The 21,548-nt window shown below is 38.6% G+C and overlaps 2 long non-coding RNA genes across 6 annotated transcripts in view; one reads left to right on the forward strand and one right to left on the reverse strand.

Moving 5' to 3' along the window:
* Nucleotides 1–19,224, forward strand: part of LOC102127857 (uncharacterized) — a 29,541-nt gene extending 10,317 nt beyond the window's left edge. For all 5 annotated transcript variants that reach the window (XR_010585743.2, XR_012433216.1, XR_010585742.2 and 2 more), the window contains one exon: nt 18,466–19,224. This is a non-coding gene — a long non-coding RNA (uncharacterized lncRNA). The remainder of the gene's footprint in view (nt 1–18,465) is intronic.
* Nucleotides 1–21,548, reverse strand: part of LOC102126861 (uncharacterized) — an 89,728-nt gene that overhangs the window by 15,568 nt on the left and 52,612 nt on the right. The window contains exon 2 of the long non-coding RNA XR_275552.5: nt 3,805–3,871. This is a non-coding gene — a long non-coding RNA (uncharacterized lncRNA). The remainder of the gene's footprint in view (nt 1–3,804; nt 3,872–21,548) is intronic.

Below are 21,548 nucleotides of genomic sequence, written 5' to 3' on the forward strand. Positions count from 1 at the left end.
ATTAAATTTGTAGATTGCTTTTGGCAGTATGGTCACTTTCACATTGTTGATTCTACCCATCCATGAGCATGAGATATGCTTCCATTTGTTTGTGTCATCTGTGATTTCTTTCAGCAGTGTTTTGTAGTTTTCCTTATAGAGGTCCTTTACCTCCTTGCTTAGGTGTATTAAGTATTTTTGTTTTGCAGCTATTATAAAAGGAGTTGAGTTCTTGATCTGATTCTCAGTTTGGTCATTGCTGGTGTATAGCATTGATACTGTTTGTATACATTGATTTTGTATCCAGAAACTTTACTAATTCATTTATCAGTTCTAGGAGCTTTTTGGAGGGGTGTTTAGGGTTTTCTAGGTATATGATCATATCATCAGCAAACAGTGCTAGTTTGACTTCCTCTTTACTAATTTGGATGACCTTTATGCACAAACAGACAATCTAAGGTCATATACTTCAAGGAACTAGAGCAACAAGAACAAACCCAAACTCAGCAGAAGAAATAACAAAGATCAGAACAGAACTAAATGAATGAAAAACCTGGTTCTTTGAAAAGATTAACAAAATTGATAGACCATTAGTGAGATTAACCAAGAAAAGAAAGACGTTGCAAATAAGCTCAATTGGAAATGGGAGACATTATCACTGATACCAAGAAATACAATAGATCATTCAAGGCTACTATGAACACCTAGAGGAGATGGTTAAATTCCTAGAAATATACAACCATCCTAGATTAAATCAGAATGAAACAGAAACTCTGAACAGAACAATAACAAGCAGCAAGACTGAAATGGTAATTTAAAAATTGCCAACCAAAAAAGACAGATTCACAGCTAAATTCTACCAGACATTCAAAGAAGAATTGGTACCAACCCTATTGACACTATTTCAAAAGATAAAGAGGGAATCCTTCCTAAATCATTCTTTGAAGCCAGTTTTACCCTAATACCCAAACCAGGAAAGGACATAAAAAATGAAAACTACAGACCAATATCCCTGATGAACACAGATGCAAACATTCTCAACAAAATACTATTTTTAATAGACTGGTAAATTGAGTAAATGTTTGAGTTCTGTAAGCTATTCTAGCAAATTACTTAACCTGAGATGAGAGTTATGGAAACTCCCAGTGTATGATTGGTCAGTCAGAAGTACAGGAGGCTGGGACTTGCTATTGGCATGTGAAGTGTGGACAATCTTGTGGGAACTAATTCCTGTTAGATAGTGTTAGAATTTAATTGCATTTTAGGACACCCAGTTGGTGTCTGCTAGGAACTAAAGAACTGGCTGGTATGGGAAATAAACCCTACACATTTGGTATCAGAAGTGAAGTGTTATTTACAGGAAAGACCATTTAAATATATATATCTTTTTGGGCTTCTGTGCTCTTTCTTATCTCTTCGTGGTAATTGTCTCTTTGGGGTAATCCAAAACTGGTTATTGGTGGCTCCCTTCAGGAGCTAGGTGGGCCTGCAAGGAAAGCCTGCTCACTGCATAATTCCTTGAGCTGGAAGATCCACTCTACTTGCCCCCAGGGCAGTCCTTTTGGTTGAGGTATCAACAAGCAGACCCCCACCTAGCTATATTCTGTGGTGTTCTCAGGATACTCATGCATCCTTGTGAAACAGAAGTGGGAATCTAAAATGCGTCACTGCCTCCACCTAGTTTCCTGTCTTTCCCATGCTCTAATGTGTAGAGGTCACCAAGTCTTCTGCAATACGATTATAGAGCATATTCCACCCAATATGTCTATATATGAATTATCAATTGTTAGCACTTAATATGGTACACTAAATAGAGGAAATGTATAGATATTGGTTGAGTGAACAGAGGTTTAGCCATTCAACAACACTTTATAGACAAAGATGGTTCTCAAGTCAGAGCCACTGTGCTCCCATCTTGTTCTATTTTCACTGCGGAACAACATCTGTTCATTTATATGGTGTATTATATATACTGAGACTGTAATTAAGGCACCCGCAGCCTTCTCCTCTTTTGGCCAACCAACATCATTTCCATGGTCCCTTCCTCTTAGGCCTGGGTTTCCAACTCTTTAATCATCACTGCTCTCTTCTAGATCCAAATGTCCCACTTTTAAACTGTGGCGACCTAAACAGAAAGCTATCATAATGATGCTGTAAAAGTTTGGCAGATTTCATCAGGAACCAACATCTGTTTGGTCCTTTCTCATTATCTTCTTGCTGACTTTTCATTAAAGAGTTTTGGAAAAGCTGTAAAATGTATTTTTTAAATTAATTCAACAATATCCATTCTGGCCCAAATCTGTTTGCATGTATACAATTTTTATGCACAAATTGATTCATAAATGAAGTGTTTTTAAGCTTACAAATATAAGCCTTTATACAATATTTTAAAATATTTTGCATGTTCTTTTTCTATTTCTAGTTTTGACTGTATTAATTTAACAGTGGCATGGCTTTTGAATAAATTATTTTGACTTCGTTTTTATTTAAACCTTTCCCTTGGTATATACCCATTGAATAAGAAAAACAACAGTGTTACATGCACTTACCATGTGCCAGAAAAGGGTTTTACATGTACTAACTTAATTTTCATAACAACTCAGTGAGCCAAGTACTATTGTCATCTCTATTTTTTAGATGATGCAGTTTAGGGAGAGAGAGGCTAAAGATTTGTTCAAGATAAGCCCAGCAAGTGAGGGTCAGAGGTGGGACCTAAGAGAACGGACTGTAGGGCGAGGCTTCTAGTGTCCATCATGATATGCTGTTGTATGTACATGAATACCCGGGTGCACTGGGCCTTTTGTAGAACCTTTTTATTGGTGATCATTAATATACACAAACAGAAGTTTTCTTTGTGTTTAAAGATGATTTTTCTAATACAGTAATCATACTTGAGTACTGATGCTGGTTTGACTGAAGAAATGACCCATGACTATTTCTTTATGGGTGTACTTTCTAAGCTCCCTTAAAAAGGGAATGTAAATCCTACAGTTGCTAAATATTGGTAAATTTAACTTTGTTTAGTTCAGATATTGAGCTCATCTTGCCATTGTGAATAGCAAATGTAGTAGCCTCCACGAGCCCTATAAAATTAGCCCAAGTAGCTGTGATGTACATTTTAGCCTATCTACAAATACAGAAGAATGCTTTTTGCCCTGAGCATAATTCATTTCAGAGTCAGGTTTCCAGAAGAGATGATACTAAAGAGATGGTACTATTGTCACTACCCAGGTCTTCCTGTGGTGCTTTCGGAAACTGTATTGCCTTTTCAAAGAACTCTTGATATCATTCTGAGAAAACTTTCTGCACCATGAAGTTAGTGGTATGGTGTATCCATACCTCAATAAACTTGCTCCACCTTCACCTATTTGTTCCTTAGAGTTTTCTTTAAACTTTAGGGAAAATAATTACCTTGATAAATAAAAATCATACCAGCTTATTTTACTTGGCTTAATAAATTGAACATAATATTAAAAATTGCTCTAAAAAACCAAATCTAGAGGTGCTCTCTCTATCTCCTATTTAAGGAGGTTATTTGAGAAAACCCATTATCCTGTCTCCAAATGTGCCTTTGAACTTACTATCTGTAGACAGTAGAAGAAAGCAATGCTTCTAGTCATAGATAAGGATTTCAAATAAATTTTAACAAGTATTCTTTACTCCTTAAATGTTCTCTAAAACAATGATTTCTCTTTAAAAATATTATATGCATACGGTTTTATGGTAGGATCTGTATCTAGGAAATACTCAAACATCTTTTAGTATGCTGATTTTTAAAGAATTCATAGCAAAATGAATTCATAACAAAATATGAACAATGTTTACCTTTCTGGAAGTAGAATGGGAACTGTTGGGAATGGAGATGAAGACTTCACTTCATGTTATTCATTTCCTGCAATGATAGAAAAACAAATTCTGTACATGTATTTCTTTACAGGTAGTTATATGAACAGTGAGATTGAGCTACTTGGTTTTCATACATTTTTCTGAATTAAATAAAATTAAATTATTTGTCTAAGTTCACACAGCTAGTTAGTGGGTAGACCTAGACCTAGAATCCTGGTCCCCTAACTATACCATCTTCCCTAAGTATTATTTATAAAGTATATCCCATTAATTTAATTGAACCATAAAACCAAGCTTTAGAACAGGTATAAATACACATAAGAGATAAATATAATGACTCATAGGTCAAATGAATTGTAACTGTGTAAATATTAAGTGATATAAATAGGCTCAGTTTGAAAATAAAATGATGCACAGTTGAGGGAAAACTCATTTTTTAAAGATGGAGGATTCTAGATGAAAATAATGGAGGAAAGTGGCCAATACGGTTGCCTAGAAGGAGCTAGTGGGTGTAGCTCTCATGGAGAGAAACAGAAGGGGTGAGTAAATATAACACCTTCAACTGAAACATCCCAGTATTCACATAGGGAGTAATCAAGGAAACAATTTGACTCATGGAGAACAAAGAAAACCAAGACAGGACAAGAGCCCACCTGGGAGAAACACGGAGCCATGGACCCTCCACCACCCAAGGAATCCATGCTTCTTTGACAGATCTTTGCAACCCTTGGGACAGGAGAGCTCCTTGTGAACCCAGTCCACCAGGGCCTTCAGTCTGACAGAGCTACATGGAGTCTTGGCAGAGTAACCACTCAGACATGCGTGGAATCACTGGAGCCTTAGATACTTGGGCTTTCCAGCAAAGGTAGCTGCAGCTCCAGCCAAGTGGGAGGTTAGACCTCTGTACATACCCATAGAAAAGAGGCTGAATCCAGGGGACTGAGCAGCAACAGCCTGCAGGCCCCCACCATCTATGGTACCTCATAAGATAAGACCCACTGGCTTAGAATTCTGGCCAGCCACTGGCACCAGCATTGTACCTCCCTATGGAAGAGCTCCCAGTGGGACAGGCAGGCCTCCATCTTTACTGTTCAGGTACCTTAGCTGTTCCAGCCTTCAGGCTTTGCAGAATCCAGGCCAACCAGGGACAGAAGGGATCCCCCAACACAGCACAACTGCTCTACCTAACATGGCCAGACTACTACTTTAAGCAGGTCCCCAATCTCATTCCTTTTCACTGGGCAAGATCTCCAAACTGGGGCACCTCCAGCCACCTCTCCCCTAAAGGTGTTCTCTGGCCAACAGAGATGAGTAACCTCCCAGGGATGGAGCTCACGGAGGGGGCAGGCCACTATCATTGCTGTTTGGGTGACTTAGCCATTCCAGCCATCAGGCTTTGGAGTGTCTAGGCAACCAGGGGCTGAAGCAAATGCCCAGCAAAGCATAGCTGCTCTACCAAAATGTGGCCAGACATCTTTTTCAAGCAGGTCCCTGATCCTGTTCCTCCTCACCAGGCAGGACCTCCCAACTGGGGTCTCCAGCTGCCTCCTACAGGTACCTCTGGACCAGCAGCAGGCCCATACCTCTCTGGGTCAAAGCTCCCAGAGAGGGCCAGGCTGCCATTTTGCTGTTTCACAGACTTCACTGGTGATACCTTCCAGGTACTGGAAAATCTGAGGTGACTAGGGGTTGGAGCAGGCCCCAAGCATACTGAAGCAGCCCTACAGAAAGGTGGCCAGACTGCTACATGGGTGCCTGTTCCCCTATCCCATATCTCCAGGTCCTTCAGGCCTGGGACTCCAGCCACCCACCACCAGAGCTATCGAGCCCATAGCAACTTGGCAACTCCCTGGACAGAGCCCCCTGGTTCATCTGAAAGCCTCTCCTGTATTGCTTTATTTTGATTCTTATTCTCCTTGGATTGGAGTTTGCTTCCCTCCTGAATCTCAATGATCTTCTTATCCATATTCTGAATTCTATTTCTGTCATTTCAACAAGGTTAAGAACTCTTGTTGGAGAACTGATGCAGTCATTGGGAGGACATATGACACTCTAACCATTTGTGTTACCAAAATTCTTGTATTGGTTCTTTCTCATCTCTGTGTGTAGGTGTTCCTTTAACTGGAGTGCAGATTGAGTATAGTCCATAGACTTCTTTCCAGCAGCTAAAGGATGAAATAGCCAGTATGAAAAAGAACCTAATGAGTCTGACACAATCCAAGAATTTCACAATGCAATCAGAAGTATTAACAGCAGAATAAACCAAGCGGGGGAATGAATCTCAGAACTTGAAAACTGGTTCTCTGAAACAAAGCAGTCAGACAAAAATAAATAAAAAAGAAAAGAAATAAACAAAACCTCTGCAAAGTATGGGATTATGTAAAGAGGTCAAATCTATGAATCACTGGTATCCCTATAAGGGATGGGGAGAAAGCAGACAAGTTGAAAAGCATATCTCAGGATATCATCTATGAAAACTTCCCCCAACCTTCTAGAGAGGCAGTCAAATTCAGGAAATAGAACTCCTGCAAGATTCTACACAAGAAGATCATCCCCAAGACACATAATTGTCAGATTTTCCAAGGTCAGAATGAAAGAATGTTAAAGGCAGCTAGAGAGAAAGGGCAGGTCACCTACAAAGGGAACCCCATCAGACAGTGCAACTCTCAGCTAAAACCCTACAACCCAGAAGAGAATGGGGGCCTATACTCAACATTCTTAAAGAAAAACATCATCTTCGAGAATTTCATATCCAGCCAAACTAAGCTTCCTCAGTGAAGAAATAAGATCCTTTTCAGATAAGCAAATATTGGGGGAATTCATTACCACCAGATCTGCCTTACAAGAGATCTTGAAAATAACACTAAATATAGAAAGGAAAGACTGCTACTAGTTAATGCAAAAACACACAGACCAGTGTCACTGTAAAGCAAACAAGCCACCATAATAACCAATTAACAGCACAAAGACAGGATCAAATCCATACTTATCAATACTGGCCTTGAATGTAAGTGGTTTAAATGCCCCATTTAAAAGACACAGAGTGGCAAGCTGGATAAAAAAGCAAGACCCAATGTTATGCTGTCTTGAAGAGACTCATCTCATGTGTAATGACACTCACAGGCTCTAAATAAAGGGGATGGAGGAAAACATACCAAGCAAATGGAAAACAGCAAAAAGAAGGGGTTACAATTATTTCAGACAAAACAGTTTCAAACCAACAAAGAAAGACAAAGTATATAATGGTAAAGTGTTCAAGTCTACAAAGAGACATAGTTGTCCTAAATATATATGCACCAAACAGGAGCACCCAGATTCATAAAGCAAGTTGTTAGAGACCTACTATACAAAGAGACATAAAGTCTTCCACTATTATTCTCGGGGAGTCTAACATTCCACTGACAATATTAGATCATCGAGGCAGAAAATTAATAGATATTTAGAACCTAAACTCAGCATTGGACCAATGGATCTGATAGACCTTTAAAGAACTCTCCACTGGAAAGTAACAGAATGTACACTCTTCTCATCACATGACACATACTGTAAAATTTTTTACATAAGTAAACATAAAACAATCCTCAGCAAATGTAAAAAGAATCAAAATCATACCAAACACTCTCTCAGACCACAGCACAGTAAAAATAGAAATCAAGGCTATGAAAATTGCTCAAAACCATGCAATTACAAGAAAATTAAACAACATGCTCCTGAATGACTTTTGGGTAAATAATGAAATTAAGGCAGAAATCAAGAAGTTCTTTGAATACCATGAAAATAAGGATACAACATACCAGAATCTCTGGGACACAGCTAAGGAAGTGTGGAGAGGGAAATTCATAGCACTAAATGCCCACACCAGAAAGTTAGAAAGATCTCAAATTAACAACATAAATTTAAATGGAAAGAATTAGAGAAGCAAGGATAAATCAACCCCAAAGCCAGCAGAAAACAAGAAATAACAAAAATCAGTGCTGAAGTGAAAGAAATTCAGAAACAAAGAAACCATTTAAAAGATCAAATCTAGGAGCTGTTTTTGAAAAAATTAAAGTAGATAGGCCACTAACTAGACTAATAAAAACATTAAGACAATTAGAAATGATGAAAGGGATGTTACGGACCCCACAGAAATAAAAACAACCATCAGAAACTACTATGGACACCTCTCCACACACAAACTAGAAAACCTAGAAGAGATGGACAAATTCTTGGACATATACACTCTCCCAAGACTGAGCCAGGAAGAAATTGGTTTCCTGAACAGACCAATAATGAGCTCCAAAATAGAATAAATAGCCTATCAACCAACCAAAAAAAAAAAAAAAAAAATAGCCCAGTACCTGATGAATTCATAGCCAAATTCTACCAGATGTACAAAGAAGAGCTCATACCATTGCTACAGAAACTATTCCAAAAAACTGGTGTGAGGGGGGGGACTCCTCCCCCACTCGTTCTATGAAGCCAGCATTACCTTAATACGAAAACCTGTCAGAGACACACACACACACACACACACACACACATCAGGCCAATTTCCTTGCTGAACATTGATGCAAAAATTCTCAACAAAATAAGTGCAAACTGAATACAGCAGCACACCAAAAAGCTAATCCACTACAATCAAGTAGGCTTCATCCCTGGTATGCAAAGTTGGTTTAACAGATGCAAATCAATAAATGTAATTCATCATATAAACAGAACTAAAGATGAAAAACACATGATTACCTCAATAAATGCAGAAATGGCTTTCAATAAAATTCAATCTCAGCACTCTGGGAGGCCAAGGCAGGCAGATCACCTGAGGTCAGGAGTTTAAGACCAGCCTGGCCACTATGGTGAACCCTTGTCTCTACTAAGAATACAAAAATTAACCGGGCATGGTGGTGCACACCTGTAATCTCAGCTACTAGGGAGGCTGAGGCAGGAGAATTGCTTGAACCCGGGAGGCGGACATTGCAGTGAGCCAAGATCGCACCACTGCACTCCAGCCTGGGCGACAATGCAAGACTCCAATTCAAAAAAAAAAAAAAAAAAAGGCCAGGCACGGTGGCTCACGCCTGTAATCCCAGCACTTTGGGAGGCCAAGGCGGGCAGATCATGAGGTCAGGAGATTGAGAACATCCTGGCTAATACAGTGAAACTCTGTCTCTACTAAAAATACAAAAAAAATTAGCAGGGCATGGTGGCGGGGGCCTGTAGTCCCAGCTACTCGGGAGGCTGAGGCAGGAGAATGGCGTGAACCTGGAGGCAGAGCTTGCAGTGAGCCAAGATTGCACCACCGCACTCCAGCCTGGGCAACAGAGCAAGACAACGTCTCAAAAAAAAAAAAAAAAAGTTAAAAAAAAAGACAATAATGATCTTATGATTCATATTCTGATATTCTGGCACTCTTTCAGAATGTAAAAAGACCTTCTAATTAGACTTCACATAAACTCTTTAATTTTAAATATCTTCCTTTTTTTTTTTTTAAACAAAGGTTGGCAGAGTAGAGACCTATCTTTAAGGGAGAATCCTCCTACTTAACCAATAATTTGTCCATCTGTCCATCATATGCCTGTCTTCCTTCTCCTCCTTGTTTTCCCTCAATATGACTACATATTGAATACCTACAATATGCCAAGCATTGTGCTAGGTCAATTCCTATTCCTATTTCCAAAAAGTCTTAGATGCCCTCTTGGAATCAATGAACAGATATACATAGGATTCTTGGAGTATCCTTTTTCCATTACTTATAGAAACACATATGTGCTTTGCTCCTTGGACTGCTAACCCCCACTAAGGAAACATTGTCCCAGAGGGATAGTTCCTTTCCATATAGAAACAGTGATGCAGCACTGAGTAGGCAGTCAGTATTTACTGAATAAACTCATCAATAGCTGTGACAGCTTTCCCCTCTCCATGCCAAACTCCTAAGTAAGCTTTGAAAAGTCTTCAAATTTACTTCTATTCCTTTCCATTCTACCCTTTTTGAAATGGAAATATGTGAAGAAAAATGGATCCTGAATAATTTCAGCCCAAATTCCTGGAGGAAAATAGTAAGAAAAGGGAAATTGCTACCTATTTGGAGCTGCCTGCAAGTTAAATTTTTATGATAAAATAAATTCTCCTTATTTCACCGTTACCTCCTTCCCGGTAAAACGTATTGGTAGTTACTCTCATTTGCATTATTTAATATGCCCTGCTAGGATAATGTTCTTTATATTTTTTTTCACATGTCAAAACAGAGGCTTTCAAAAATTGAATAACTGGCCACACAAAGAAGTCACTGGGTCAAAGATGGGGCTAGTATGGCGGTTTGAACAACCTGTTTAAGAAGGGACAGGTGCTGAATTAGTGGAATGTGAGAGTTGGCACTGAGCAATAGGCAAGCCCAAGAGAAAGAAGGCTGACTCACCAGGACGTGGAATTAGCACAAAAGGTCAACTTTCTCTCATAGATAAAGGAAAACTCACAAGTCATATCCCTGACAGGACAAAAACAAAGCCTAGACACTTCAGCAAAAACATAGCATGCCAAGAATATGACTTTTCTAGGAAAACCTTTGAGTAAGACTTACATATGGAAAAAATGTTTTAAAAACTGGTTACATATTGGGATAGAAAGAATTTCCAGGTAGGCATTAAGAATATTTCTAGATCTCTTGTCTCCTCTGGGTACAATTAGGTGTACAGAGAAAAATATTTTAGGCGTTTTCATTTCAAAATGAACAGAGCAAAGAAAAAAAGATTTCATTAAAAGAATATAAAATTAATTTTAGTAGCAAAATAGCATCACTATCATAAGAAACAGCTCTTCTAGCACTGCTAATAAGGGTTCAATTCATTACAACTGATAAGATGCATCTGACATGAAAGGCCGGCTAGGAAAACTTTCAGGAAGATGGGGGAAAACCACTAAAATTCATTGGTTCTAGCAGTCCATTAAAACATTTTCCAGCCTGCTTACTGAAGCTGTGGAAAAACTGGGAACTCAGATTTCTCACTCTAGGATGTGGAAAGTTTAAATTACAAGAAGATGGAAAGGAAGGAAATGGCAAAAGGAAGGAACACCGTGAGTTAGTTACAGCTAATCTGAATTTATGGATATTTCTTAAGAAATGCAGGGAAAATCAAACAAAAGGATGGGGATTATAACAAAACTTCCATGAATGTATGTACCAAAAAAGCTGAAAACACAGGGCTTTCTTAAAACTTATACAAATGAAGAGAAATATTAGAGTGCCTACTTCATTATTATAGTAAATACCTATTAAGTAGGCTCCCCACAAAATGCATGTACATATAAGAGGGCAATAAAAAGTGAACTGGGCAACTTTTTATTGCCCTCATATATACATAAGGGGGCAAGTATAAGTCAATGGACCATTCTGAACATGCCCATATCTAATGAATTGGCAGCTATCACTTAGATATTAGAATTGCTACTATTTATTAAATGCTTCCCATGCTGTGGGCATATTTTAAGGAAATTTACATGTTATTTCATAGATAGTAGATGAGAAAACTGAGACTGAGAGAGGGTAAGTAACTCATCCAAGGACACATGGGTAGGAAATAGAGAAGCCAAGACTTAAGCCTAAGGATAATTCTCTCAGAGTTCATGCTCTTTCTACTATGCCACACTTTCACCTCCATCTTACTCTAGGGTATCTACAGCTTAATGAGGTAGGGAAAGGCTTCTGATGACATGGAAACCAAAGGCAGTACTCCTCAGGAGAAAGGGCTAAATAAGACTATTTAAGAGTGCATGTTGTAAACACCTAGCACAATACTTGGCATATCGTAGGTGTTCAATCTATGGTCATGTTGATGGAAAACAAAGAGGAGAAAGAAGGCAGGCATAGGACAGACAGATGGACAAATAGTTGGTTAAGTAGGAAGATTCTTCTTTTCCTTTGAAGTTTACAGGGATCTGTGTGAAATCCAAAATTTCAAAGAAATGGAGGGAAGCATACACAGCTGAGGTTGTGCCAGAGTCAAGAACATCATCCCATCAGGACCTGAAAGTTGGAGACACGGTCTCTAGGACTCCATAGAGAAGGCATTTTTATCCCTTTGCTCATGCAAGATGGGCAAAACATTTAAATATTTGGGATTAGAATATATATTCTCTCTCAATATAGATTTCTATATTTTCTATGTGTGTGTATATATATAAAATACATATTCTCCCAAACTTTTGAAATTCCAAATATGTTAAAAAATATGTATTTTTTATATATATATATATATATATGGCTATATATTTAGGGGAATAGGTATATATAGATATGTACAGACACAGGCAATTGCAAGATGTATATACCTATATATACACACATCTTACAATTGCCTGTTTTGTCATTTACTTTTGCTAAACTTTAAAGCTGTTTCTGTGTTAATTTGTTTGCAAGGATTAGCGTAGGAGGAAAAAGTGATTTTTTGGTTCCTTGTCTTTTCTCATGCCTACCGTAGGTCATAGTTGGCTTTTATTTGTCAACATTACAATCTGAATTTTTAGCATCATATTGTAATAAGCTTTCCCTTGTTTTCCTCATACACTGAAAAGATTTAAGAGCATTCATGATGCCCTTGAATGTTTCTTTCAAGAAACATAACATTTGAAATTAGAGAAAACCTGAAGCGTTTGGAGGTTTTGATCAGATGTATTCTCAAGTGTAGGACATCTACGAAATAGCATAGCTGTAGAAAGAGGCAGTCAAGCATGAAACCCTAGGTAGCATTAAATAGAAGGCAAAATAAAAGTTGCATGTGTTTAAAGCACATTTCTTAAAATATCTTAACATGTCTGAACCATGCCTAAGCCTATTTTATCAAAGTTACCACTAAAAAATTAGCTAGGTGTCTTCAATTTACATTTCAAACATTTCTAGAGTAAAACTCTTTTTAGTCACTTTCCTTGATGTATTGGTAGTAAATTACATTTTTTACAATATACATGTAAGCATTTCGTGAATTCTTGTTAATATAAAAAGTAAGGCATCATTTTCACCCTTTCAGAAAAAAAAAAAAAAACCCACAAAACCAAAGAGGAAATGTCACCATCCAAAGACAACAATGTTGATATTTCCTATAGAGCTTTGTGTGTCTCTTGGAATGGAGAAGGGTGATAAGCTTCTTATGGGACTCTCAGGCAGCCAAGATCAAGACGTGTGCTCTTCTTCTTGCTCTCTGGGACTCACTGCCTCTAAGAGAAGTGTGGTCTAGGAAATCCACTGTGATGGCTGTATTATCTTAAGTCTGTAGTTCAAAAAAAAAATAGAAATTCTACCCACCCTACAAAGTAATAATCCCACCTCTAGAAAATCAGGCACAATGAAGTAATTCTTCAAATTATACATCATATATAAAATGACCAATTTTTCAAACAGTCTGCATGATTTTGCATATTCATAGCTCATGGATGACTCCGTAATGACCTGGCAGCAACCTCTCTCTTAATGGGCCCTGATTCCCAGGTTTCAGGTCTAATTTTCATTCTAGAGAAGATTCCCCAACAAGATTGTTCTATACTTAAATCTAAGGAGACTCACAGGTTTTTGTTTTGCATTTCCTTTTCTAGACAGAGGCTACTGATTACATCCTGTATTAGAATGAGTTCCTGTATACCCTTTGGTATGGTTTGTCTCTGTGTCCACACCCAAATCTTACCTTGAATTGTAATAATCCTCATGTGTCATGGAAGGGACGTGGTGGGAGGTAATTGAATCATGGGGGTGGGTATTTCCTGTGCTGTTCTCATAATAGTGAATCAATCTCACGAGATCTGATGGTTTTATAAAAGGGAGTTCCCCTCTCCATGCTTTTTTGCCTGCTGCCATGTAAGACGTGACTTTGCTCCTCCTTTGCTTTCTGCCATGATTGTGAGGCCTCCCCAGCAGAACTGTGAGTCAGTTAAACTTCTTTCCTTTAAAAATTACCCAGTCTCAAGTATGTCTTTATTAGCAGTGTGAGCATGGACTAATACAGTAAATTGGTACTGGTAGAGTGGGGTGCTGCTATAAAATTACCTGAAAATGTGGATGTAACTTTGGAACTGGGTAACAGGCAGAGGTTGGAACAGTTTGGAGGGCTCAGGGGAAGAAAGGAAAATGTGGGGAAGTTTGGAATTTTCTAGAGACTGTAAGGCTCAGAAGACAGGAAGATTTTGGAACGTTTCAAACTTCCTAGAGATTTGTTGAATGGCTTTGAACAAAATGCTGGTAGTGATATGGACAATAAAGTCCAGGCTGAAGTGGTCTCAGATGGAGATGAGGAGCTTGTTGGGAACTAGAGCAAAGGTCATTCTTCCTATCTAAAGAGACTGGAGGCATTTTGGCCCTGCCCTAGAGATCTGTGGAACTTTGAACTTGAGAGAGATGATTTAGGCTATCTGGCAGAAGAAATTTCTAAGTGGCAAAGTGTTCAAGCAAAAACACAGCATAAAAGCTTGGAAAATTTGCAGCCTGATAATAGAAAAGAAAAACCCATTTTCTGGGGAGAAAGTCAAGCCTGCTGCAGAACTTTGCATAAGTAACAAGGAGCTGAATGTTAACCATCAAGACAATGGGGAAAATGTTTCCAGGGTATGTCAGAGACCTTTGTGGCAGCCCCTCCCATCATAGGCCCATGGGGGTGGGGTGGGGGAGGGGCAGGCAGGAAATGGTTTCCTGGGCCAGGCCCAGGGCCCCCCTGCTGTGTGAGCCTAGGGATTCAGTGCCCTGCATCACGGCTGCTCCTGCTGTGGCTAAAAGGGGCCAAGGTACAGTTCAGGCCATGGCTTTGGAGGGTGCAAGCCCCAGAGTCTTGGCAACTTCCATGTGGTGTTGAGCCTATGAGTACACAGAAGTCAAGAATTGAGGTTTGGGAACCTCTGCCTAGATTTCAGAAGATATGTGAAAATACCTGGATATCCAGGAAAAAGTTTGCTGCAGGCACAGAGCCCTCATGGAGAACCTCTGCTAGGGCAGTACAAAAGGGAAATGTGGGGTTGGAGCCCCCACACAGAATCCCCACTGGGGTACTGCCCAGTGGAGCTGTGAGAAGAAGGGCCACCATCCTCCAGACACCAAAATGGTAGATCAACTGACCGCTTACACTGTGTGCCTGGAAAAGCCACAGACAACACTAGCCTGTGAAAGCACCTGGGAGGGCAACTGTACCTTGCAAATCCATAGGGGCAGACCTGCCCAAGGCCATGGGAACCCACCTCTTGCATCATTGTGACCTGGATGTGAGACATGGAGTCAAAGGAGATAATTTTGGAGCTTTAAGATTTGACTGCCCTGCAGGAATTTCAGACCTGCATGGGGCCTGTAACCCCTTTGTTTGGCCAATTTCTCCTATTTGAAACAGCTGTATTTACCCAATGCCTGTACCCCCATTGTATTTAGCAAATAACTAACTTGCTTTTGATTTTATAGGCTCATAGGCGGAAAGAACTTGCCTTGTCTTAGATAACATTTTGGACTATGGACCTTTGAATTAATGCTGAAATGAGTTAAGACTTGACAGGATTGTTGGTAAGGCATTATTGTTTTTGAAATGTGAGGACATGAGATTTGGAAGGGGCCAGGGGTGGAATGATATGATTTGGCTCTGTGTCCCCACCAAAATCTCATCTTGAATTGTAATAATCCCCATATGTTGTGGGAGAGACACAGCAGGAGGTAATTGAATCACAGGGACAGGGTTTTCCTGTGCTGTTCTCGTGATAGTGAATAAGTCTTGCTAGACCTGATGGTTTTATAAAAGGGGAGTTCCCCTGCACCTGCTCTCTTGCCTGCTGCCATGTAAGATGTGACTTTGCTCCTCATTCGCCTTCTGCCATGATTGTGAGGCCTCCCCAGCCATGTGGAATTGTGAGTCAACTAAACCTCTTTCCTTTATAAGTTACCTAGTCTTGGGTATGTCTTTATTAGCAACATGATTACAGACTAATACACCCTCCTTTCTAAAGGATCCTTTCTTAAACTCAGGCATTAAGCCGCATGGCCTCATTTTTAACAATTAAGATGGTTATTAGTTTTACTGGTTTCTCACTCAACATTTTTTCTTGTTTTTATCTTCCTTACCTGGATTCATATTTTACTTACTGGAGTATGTTCACAAGTAATTTTTGGACGTCTGAAAAAATGAGACTAGCTAGTTTTTGTGTGGTACCTATTAATAATGCCTCTGAACTAGTGTTTTATGAAATACACTTTGGAAAACAATGACATAAATTTACTTACATTGACCAAAAACATTGAGATTTCTTAGATTTGATCTCATTAATATCAAACTTTCTTGTGACCAATGAACCCCCATAAATATGGATTCAAATGGACCTCACAGAAAGAATTACCAGGAATACATGTTTATCTTCCCTTACTATATTTTTGAGTTATGAACAAGTAAGCAGAAATAGGAAATCAAACACTTTTCACCTAAAGTCTTAAAGAACAACTTCTCAAACAAGGTAGAATAAATGAAGTTGTAGACTTATTGGAATCCCTCTGCCCCATTCTTTCCACACCCCGCCCCCAACATAGGTAAATGAAACCATATATAGGACAAGAAGATACACATTTTTCCACTTGTGAGCCAATATTACTACTGAGCTTTGCATGGCCGAATTTGTTTTTGCTACCAACTTAGGAAAAATGAGAAAATGAGATTTAGATAAGAACAAATGCTATGGTAAAGAGGCCAGAACCCCAGCCTAGAATAGCAACACTATTTGAAGTGAGACTCCATAAATAAATGTTTTTCATTTATATCTGTTAATTTCCATCCTCCTCTTCCACCCTCAAGTTCCTGTAGTGTGAAGGCATTTGAAGAAACACAATGATAATGAACTCTCTCTGGGAAATATAGAGTTAACTTTAAAAGACATATCTCTTATTGGAGATAGGCTACATGAGATTTTGCTGGATATGGAAAATAAATGTGATAACCTTCACCTTCATTTCCTGGAGTAGCCCTGACACGCCCCCCATAATTCCCACTTGGGAACTTGAAATAAGATTTGATTTCAGTCTCTACAATGAACATATGGTGTATGTACAAATAGCTTCTAAGCCTTTTGATGTCCATTAAGAGGAAGGAGTGGGGAGCTGTTTCCTTTAGGAATATGGGGCACTAGGGAGCATTAAGGAAAGAAACAATGGCAAAGGAAATGTCAGTCTTTTGCACTCATTATGTTTCTATGAACAATGAATTTCATGAGTTTTGAGGCCTTTAATGGATGCGTTACAGGTTCCAATTTTGTTCCTACAACTATCTTGGGGAGCCATACATAATAGTTTTACATTTGAAAAAACACCCAGCATCATCCTGTCCCTCCTTTCCTTGGTCACCTAATGGGGATATTGGATTGTTGTGATTACAGACAATATGAAAAGCCTTTTGGAACATTTGTAGTTAGAAGAGCTATTAAAATTAATGATTATATCAAGTCTTGTTCCTTTTGCCCTCCAATTCCCCACATTAATTTTCTCTTTCTTGGGGACAGAGAATATTAGAAAAACAAATAAGAAAATAATAACCCTTCATAAATACATCAACCAGAAATAATCTCAATATATATCCTTCAAGTCATATAAGTATGTATGTATTTTGTCAAAGAATTAAGAGTTTTGTGCTCTAACAAAGGGGATTAGTTTATTAAGCACAGTTATTAAAATAGAAGTCTATTACATATTTTACTTTCCACAAAACTTTGTTTTTGCCAAACACCCTAATTTTTATTTCTTCTGACCTTAAAGCATAGTAATACTTTAAAAGTTTTAAATGGACTTTGTATGACTTAGGCATTTCACATATATTATTGAGCTTGTATCATCCAAATCCTTGGGTTGTTCCTAAGTTACAGAAAAAGAAATCAGAGTACTTGGGATAGTGCCTTACTCAGAAATTCACACATGAATTTTTCAATGGACAAAGCTCCAGCCAGAGTCTAATCCATACTTAAGCTTATTATCCTAGGACTTTCAATGTTGAATATGACTGAACAATAAATACTGAGCTAGCAATTATCTAACACCTGTAATTTCCAAAGAACTATGTTGGAAAGTTTAGTTATAAGACAATTCACGGTTTTCTAACTAAAAATGGATGACTCCTGTTATGTTTTTAGAGAGGCTCTTTAGGAGAATTGTTTTGTACCCAGCCTCCACTGTGTAACCAGTTAATTAAATCATTCAGGAATAAAAGTTATTTAAATTTCAAGTGATGCTAGACCCAGCTCAGTTCCTCCCATTCCTCTCCTGTCTGTATTTAGAGCTGTGCATCATGTTTCTAATGGCCCCTCTTCTTCTAATAATTATCAATCTCTTAAGAAGAACATAAATGAGGGCAGGAAAAAGTTTTTATTGAATATTATGTCCTCAATAATACTCTACATCAGCAGGTGCTTAGTACTTATTATCTTATTTGACTTTTACAACTATTGATATTGATATTTCTGGTTAATAGCTATTTGTCCTCAAAATTCCATTCTCCCTTTTTTCCTGGGCATGTCTTCCCTATTCAAGATTATGTTTCTCAGCTTCCCATGTGGCGATAGTCGTGTGACTAAGTTCTCACTAATGGGATCTGAGGGAATGAACAAAAGCTCCTGTGTGTGAGAATTCTTGAAAAACGACTGCTCATCCTGAACTTCTTTTCATCCTTCTTGCAGGCTGGCTGAATTTGCGGAGACCCGACTTTGCCCTTGCATGTGTGAAAAATGGCCTCAAGTATGACACCATGGCAAGATGGAAAGAAACTGTGCTCTTGAATAGCTTAGAGATTCAGAGCCCCTCATCAGCTTGAAATGCCCACCTCAAAACAATGACATGAGAAGAAACAAACCTCTAATTTAAGCCACTGTCTTTTTAAGAGCATTGTAGTTTGAGATATCTTTCTTTCAGCTGTTTAGGCCCCAGCTAACCACTTATTGATCTTATCTTACAGGTCAAGAAAAATGCAGTTCTGGGGGACAAGTCACTAATATAAATGTATTAGAAATTTTCCAGCTCTCCCTCCTTGCCCAGCAGAGTATATTTCCACTCAAACACAGTGAACCCTTCTGGAATGGGACAAAACAAAATGGGGTGGGCCTGGGACAAGAGAATGTTCAGCTACACAGGATCCAGGTCAAAACTCTTTAATCCTCCCATTTCTGGATCTCAAATGAGCACCTTTCATCTAAGAGTTCTCCTCAAGAGGTTTGCTTTCCCACAGCAGCTTGTCAACAGTGTAAGAAGTTCCAAAAGAGCTTTTGGGGTTGTAGGTTATGTGGCATCACCCCAGCTTGTCTCAACACCTCTGATGAACAGTAGCAGAAGAAAGGACTGTTTCCACATGAGTTCCCCGGTGGTCCCCATCTCTTAGGGAGTTTATAAAAAAATCCATCATCTTGTTCTACTAAACCCAAATAAATATAATTAACACCAAATTTGTGTTCTGCTCATCAAATTGCACAGCCATAAAGAGATAATCTTCATAAAATAAATCACTAGACTTCCTTGATAAGTCAATAAGGCAAAAACCTTGAGAGTAAATTAAGACAAATGGGAAACCAGCTGGAAGAAATCAAACAGGCAAAGCAGGTGGGTTGGCTTGTGTTTGGGAAGATAAAACACAGCATGAAGCATTTACACATTTACACAAAAGCAAGATCTATAACCTTAGGCTTTGAACTGAGCTAAATGCATGACTTATTTAAGAAGAGCTGGTAGCTGGGAACTGGTTGAACTAAGAGTGTCAAGACCAACTCTGATGATGTTTTCTTGTACTTAGCCTGTTTTTACATGCTCCGAAGATTGCCAAACAACCAGCAGCAGATGGTTCTGTATCTGAGTGCGATGCTAAGTGGTGTGAGGGATGGCATGATTGATCATTTACTCAGAGTAGCATAAAAGAAGAAATTCTTGTTAAAAATGACTCTGTTGTATCAAATGGCTGTAAAACAGGCAAGAGGTGAGTAGACCTTCAACAATCTGTCCCTTATTGGGACAAAACCAACACTGGGCCCAACAGCCATGAGGCATTCCAGCATACATCTGTAGACACGCAAAAGCTACAACATCACTTGGAATACATCCTTAGGTAACAATCCTGCATCCAGCAACTCCATCGCCTTTTCCCAAAGAATATGCCTTGCTGTTGTAAACATAGATTTAGACATCTCATCTCAGTTGATCCCATTTTGGCAGGATTCGTTTGGCCAAAAATAAACAATGATTGACCCTTTCATTTTGGGCCTCTGACAATGTAGCCTCTGACTGTTTGTGTGTGCCTGTAGTCCAAGCACACACAAACAGTGCTAGGAGTCAAGTTTCCAATAACTTCTGGCTAAAAGCCTCAGAGTCAGCTTTTCCCAATTTATCATGCAAAATGTTTAAAATTAACAAAAGCCACCTCAAACTACAATTTTCAGAATCTGGGAACTCTGACATCCAAGAGCAAGATGGATACACTTGGATTGAAAGATGCAACCAAGACCCACACATGCCAAGTCCTTGCCACAGAACAAGATGTCCAGCTGGAAGAAAGTAGAGGAATCCCCAAACCATTTGTCCTCTGGCTCAAGAACACCAGAATTATACCAACAAAAAACTGTGCGGCTGTCACGCTCCTGCACAGGTGTACTGCCTTGTGAAGTGATCAGGGAGACTTCTGTGTTACCAAACCCTCCTCACATACACTCACTCTCACTGAAACAGCTCTTTCTATACCAATTAGAAACTGAGGCTCCCAGAAAACAACTTGAAAGGAATGTAGAGAAGCTTATGATTGTCAGATTTAGCAAATAAAAATACAAGGATGCCCAGTTGAACATGAATTTCATATAAACTATAAGTAATTTTTAATATATGTATGGCCCAAGTATTAAAAGAGGACTACAAATAATTTACTAGTGTGAGTATGCCCATAAGTATTTGGGACATACTTACACTAACAGATTATTTGTCATTTATCTGAAATTCAAACTTGGCATTCTATACTTAACTTGGCAATTTGAGGAAGGGCGAAAAAAGAGAATATATATCACATTGCATCATGGAGATACAGACCTTAAAAATAAAAATGTTGTAGGCTGAGGCCAAGACACAGAAGCCTTTGCAGCAGTGCTAATTGGGTATTATAAGTTTATATTTATTAACTCTTTTCAGAAATCATAATCTCAAAGGAAAATATCCCAAATCATCTCAATACAGACAACATCCCTACAAGGACACTACTTGACATATTCAATCAGGACAATATGAAATCTTACAAAGTAAGAATTGGACTAGAATTTAGAATGTATACTCATTGGCCTGCCTTTTAGCTATTTATAGCTGGAGTCCAACCAACACCAAATGTCATGAATGGAAATCCACATGCCCGTCATTGACAGTCTAAACAGAACTTGTTTAAGAATAAAGGAGGAGGAAAGCAACAAAGGAAACTACATTTCAGAATATGGGAAAGTGACTACTATCACAAGAGTATAAAAAAGTATTTTTATACTATCTGACATAATCAAAAGAATATGAATTATGTGAAACAAGAGCCAGAAGTCATGAGGATGAATTGAGAAGCTTGTTAGGTGAGTTAAAGACATTTCAAGAAATTGAAAATATAGGAGTATTAGAGTCTATTGAAATCAGTGAAGGAATTGAAACTGTCTATCATTAAATTAGAATTTAAATATCAGATGCTGTCTCAGAACTCATCAGAAAAATCAATGATAAAGAGATGACAGCTGTAAAATGATTTAAAAAGTACAGAAGT

Source organism: Macaca fascicularis, chromosome 3, assembly GCF_037993035.2.
Source record: "Macaca fascicularis isolate 582-1 chromosome 3, T2T-MFA8v1.1".
NCBI lineage: Eukaryota > Metazoa > Chordata > Mammalia > Primates > Cercopithecidae > Macaca > Macaca fascicularis.